The sequence below is a fragment of the Schistosoma mansoni genome, chromosome 2 (genome assembly GCF_000237925.1).
Source record: "Schistosoma mansoni strain Puerto Rico chromosome 2, complete genome".
In the NCBI taxonomy this organism is placed as follows: Eukaryota; Metazoa; Platyhelminthes; class Trematoda; order Strigeidida; family Schistosomatidae; genus Schistosoma; species Schistosoma mansoni.
The window spans coordinates 2,342,574-2,348,275 of record NC_031496.1 but is presented as its reverse complement, the minus strand read 5'-3'; positions in this window follow the sequence as shown (position 1 = coordinate 2,348,275).

Genomic DNA, 5,702 nt, shown 5'->3' with positions numbered 1-5,702 from the left:
TTGGATTTTTATTTTTGTAATAGTTAAAGTCGTATGTCATTAGATGCACCCCCCCCGGGAAACCCCTGGACGCCCTAAACGGCCGATTCGTCCTATTATGGGACTTCTCAGCAGTGTGTATCCACGATCTCGCACTCACGAGATTCGAACCCAGGACCTACTAGACTCGAATCTCGCGAGTGCGAGATCGTGGGTGCGCACTGCTGAGGAGTCCCGTAATAGGACGAAACGGCCGTTCAGTGCTTCCAGGATTTCCATGGTGGTCTAGCTTCAATTGACTCACACTTTCAACCATTTCTCATATGGTTATATTATTTATTTTATTTAAACACATAAATATTGGTACAAGGGGACACCAGATTTATATACGCCACACGAATCTCATTTGATTTATGTGAGGGCTGTGATGCAGCTCAGCTGCCCAGACCGAAAAAGGTGATTTTCTTAGTGGGCCACATCCCGAGCCTTTGACCTAAAGGTCTGATCCACAAGACAGTGGAGCTTCGTGAGGAGCTGCAGTCCCATGGTAGTCGGTGGTCAACGATTGATTCATACGCCATTTGTTCCTTCAGGATACTGGAGCCCATGTGCACTATTGATTTGGAATGAGAGTTTTCCAACTCCCCTATGTGTGGACTTTCCGTATCCACCAACCCTGTTAAAGCACTGGACATTCGATTTTCGTCCTCTGAATTTCGTAAACAACAGTAATGACACGAGAAGGCAGTGAGTAAGACTTGTGTGGCAGAGGTTATATATGCGTGGCCATGTGAGAGCGTTTGGAGAAGGAGAGCGGACTCTCCCCACTCTCAACCGTACCAGGGCATTTGTGGGCTAAAATGAATGTTGTCAGTTTCATTATAATAATCTTATAATATATTTATAAATGAATAAACAAATCAGCTGGTCAGAGTGGAAGAAGAACTAAACTATGATGATGATGATGATGATGTAATAATACATTGTATAGAGTGAATAGAAATCACTTAGAATGTTTGAAAGATTAATGAGAATTGAAGAGGAAGCCGAAAGAGGAAGTTGAGTGTTGAAAGTCGATGTAGGGGGAGTAATAGGAATTGAAGAAGGAGAGTGATTATGAATACAATGATCTTGAGCTCTATTAGAGGTATGGGGGTGGTTATCACTTCCCGGTTGCCCACACCACGGAAGGGTTCTTCTGGAGATACCTGAAAAGAAAATTGGATTGGAAGTGGTCTTAGTGACCTGAGAGCGTGACCGCAGTGCCCAAGGAACAACTGTTTGAGGTCGGTCACACACGACCTTTTTATGGGAAGTTTTCGTTTTAGCTCCGCACTTGTTGGGACCTTACCGCCGGAGACGGATATCTGTGGGATAAGGTGAGGTGTGCATTTTTAGGGTCAACCTTTTCTAACCCCACCCCTCCTTGTGGGAAGGCAGCATCGCTGTTATGCTGGTTGTCTGAAGGAAACACCTTACTGCTGTCACATCTCTGTACAGTCAGCAGTACGACTTCGCCTTCGGACCTTGGTTTGCTGCTTTTAGTCTTACCGCTCTTCAACCTACTTGTCTGGCATGGTAGGACCTTGAGTAACGATTGTTACAGCCAGTTTAGCTCGATTGGTTCATCACGGTAGGCAAGCCCGACCACCACGTCAAGGTAGCAGCGACGGTCGGGAAAGATTAATGAACAAAGAATCTATGTTTAATTAGATTATAGTAATTATCAGACAAACAACTTTGAATTCTGATGTAGTGCGATTAAAGGTAGTCATTAGGAAATCTTGGATAACTAGGGTTTTATGATAGTCAACATTCATCAACAAGATGTACCTAGGATTTCGAGGGAACTAATACTTTTCATGGGATTCGAACCTACATCATTCAGTTATAACTAGCATGAAACTGATACCAAGCAAAGTTTCTTCATGACTATCTCCAAACATTTTATATTCAAATATCGTACACTCAATATCGAGTAACGTAGACTAATGATAAGAATGTTACTTAATCAACAGAATTCGACCAACTCTAAAGACTAGATAAATATGATATTCAATCGTTGAATTCATGAGTCGATTGAAGCTAGACCACCATAGAAAACCTGGAAGCACTGGACGGCCGTTTAATATTAGCACGGGACTTCTCAATAGTGCGCATCCACGATCCCATTCGTAGGATCCGAACACAGGACCTATCGGTCTCGCGAGTGTATATTAAATTCATTTAGTATTGTTTGTTTGAATCTTCCCATGGATGTGTTAGGACTGCAACTGGTCAGTCTCTAATTGGCAAATGTGCATATTGTGCGTATTGCCTCGATATCGCCTTAATTCACAAGCATGGTAAGCAAAGATGGATAGTGGCTAGCATTGGAATCCAATTTGACGAGCGTTACGTCCTATTTGGGACTCACCAGCTGGATATACCTGCATCTCAGAGTTGATGTTCACTCTGGAACTCGAACCCAGTACCTTTCGCATCAAGCGCCATCGCGTTATCCACTCGTCCACTGAGTCCTGATAGCCACTTGTTTGTGCAATGGGGTGAAGTTTAAATTCATTTAGTATTGTTTGTTTGAATCTTCCCATTGATGTGTAGGACTGCAACTGGTCCTATTTGGACGAAACGCGCGTCCTGGATTACACTACTAGCCAATATCCATATGTATATATTGTTTATTTCTACTGTGGTGTGGGTTACTTATATCCATATAAGTAGTATATGGGGACGATCAGGCATTGAATGTATTTTGGCAGAAGATCGATAAGGATCGAACAGAGATGAAGCGCAATCAGTACGAAAATGCATGAACAATAATGATCTGAGACTATGGACTGATATTTGCAAAAGGAACAGTAAAGATTGAAACAGTTGATTAGTAGTTTGCAACTTAACTGTTTACTGTTTGGTTATCAGATTTTAGTGAGATACACTGTAACTGACATGTCCAATACATCCGATTGTTCCCACTCGTGTACTATTCACTATACTACTATTAAATTCCTATGAGTAGTACGTCTTGATTTGTTTTCTTCGGGGAAAAACCTAATAATAATCATAAATGAACATTTAAACATCTAATAAGAAATATACATTAATCGGTAAATAAATATTAAAAAAACCACCTAAGAAACTGTCAATAATTTTACATTTTAATTTCATCTCTATTCCATGACCTTTACATTCTACTTTCTTAGTTATAAATTTAGTTTTGAAATAGAAAGAGCAAAGGAGACAGAGAGAGCGCGCGAGAGCAAGAGAGGACGAGAGAAAGATAGGGCGAGAGAGTGCAAAAGAGAGAGAGAGAGAAAGGTGTACCAATTCAAAGTTTCAGCTAATCGTCATGATCAATGATTTACATTTTTTTAATACTCATTCACTCCACTCCTTCATTCACTCCTACCCTCCCTCAATCACCCACTCGTTTACTCATTTACAATGGGATGAACATATTAATGGGTGTGGTCAATCAATTTCTTTACCTCATTAGTTTCATTTTCTTTAAAACACAACAATTAAAACAATAATAATAATAAATAGAAAGAAATGAAGAAGTTATTCTCATCTGCATATTAGTAGTATTATTAGTAGTATTATTAGCTAGTGGTCATCATAATATTGTCCTATTTCCCTCTCTCTCTCTCTCTCTCTCTATTTTTTTTCATTTTTATCAAATAGTTCCCATCTCTTCTTTTTCTTTTCCTAATCTACAATAATTGCCCAGTCTAGAGAACAAAAATCCATCAAAACCCCACCCCCCCACACACTTGAGCTACAAATCTTCTCCACCCTAATTTTTTCTCCTTTTTTCTCTGTCATGGTTAAACATAAGTAAACATGATTAATTTTATAGATTTTTTTTGGGGGGGGAGGGTGGGTGGGCTTCTATTGGAAAGAAAAAGAAAAAAATTAAATCATTAAATGGAATGATTGAATGACCTTTATATAGATGTATCCATTTTAATTCATTATTTAATGAAATATACTACTGATTTTGAATGAAACTATTTTTATCAAGGTCATTCTTGTTTAAATAATTTGGAAAATGGGAAATAATAATTTATTGCGTGTATGAGATTGATAGATTCAGGGTTCGAATCTTGGAAAGTGGAATGGTAGATGTATATTACTGAGGAATTCTATACTAGGATAAAATGACAATTGAATGATTCCAGGTTTTCTGTAGTGATCTATAAAATTACTAAAATCTCTATAAAACCCTCTTTTGAAAAAGAATTATTCATTCAAACACATAAATATTGGTACAAGGGGACACCAGATTTATATACGCCACACGAATCTCATTTCATTTGTTCGAGGGCTATGATACAGCTCAGCTGCCCAAACTGAAATAGGTGATTTTCTTAGTGGGCCACATCCCGAGCCTTTGACCTAAAGGTCTGATCCACAAGACAGTGGAGCATCGTGAGGAGATGTAGTCCCATGGTAGCCGGTAGACAACGATTGATTCATACGCTATTTGTTCCCTCAGGATACTGGAGCTCATATGGATCATTGGTTTGGAATGAGAGTTTTCCAACTCCCCGAGGTGAATCCTCCATATCCGCCTGAGCTTCAAGCTGAGGAGGAAATTTGGGAAAGACATTGGAAGTGGATAGGACATACATTAAGGAAATCATCAGAATGTGTCACAAGGCAAGTACAAACTTGGAATACTGAAGGGAAACGCAAAAGAGGAAGGCCAAAAGAACACACTACATCAGTAATTGGAAGCAGATATGAAAAGGATGAATAGAAACTGGAAAGAATTACCCATGATAGAATTGTATGGAGATTACTGGTGCGTGGCATATACTCCTTCATAGGGGTTGATGACAAGCGTATGTAAGTAACTTAAAATGGATTGGATTATCTCATCGTTGATGTTTTCTACTGAAATTTTATCAGCCTTTGATAGTGTATACACATCCTGTATGGATTACTTTAATATAGCTAACATGACACAATTTATTATAGAATAGATAGAATATAACTATCAATGGAATCTAGAAACATGGATAACGCTTAGACATTTGAAGAGAGTGGTACTAGGTTCGAGTTCCGGAGTCAATAACAACTTTAGGATGCAAATACATCTAGATGATAAGTTCAAAATAAGACGAAGTGCGCGTCTTGGATCTCACTGCTAGCCACATAGACAATCGAATGGTCTAGACAAAAATTACAGACTATCTCACTAAATTCTGATAACCATACATTAAACAGTCAATTTGCAAAATAACACCCAATTATCTTAATCTTCACTGTTTCTTCTGTAAATGTCAATCCATCTTCTCTGATTTCATCGTTCATGAATTTTCCTACCAATTGCGCTTCATTTCAGTTCGTTCCTTATCGGTATTCTGCCAAAATACGTTCTATGTCTAACCATCACTATATACTAGTTATATGGATATAAGTAGATCACACCACAGTACTAGGTTCGAGTTATGGAGTCAATAACAACTTTAGGATGCAAATATATATCTAGATGATAAGTCCAAAATAAGATGAAATCCGCGTCTTGGATTCTACTACTCGCCACATTCCATCTATTATTATTATTATCAGAAGGGGTTTTTGTGGATATTTCAGTATTTTCATAGTTGAAATCATGAGTCAATTGAAGCTAGACCATCATGGAAAACCTGGAAGCATTGGACAGCCGTTTCGTCCTGTTGTGGGACTCCTCAGCAGTGCGCATCCACCATCCCGATTCA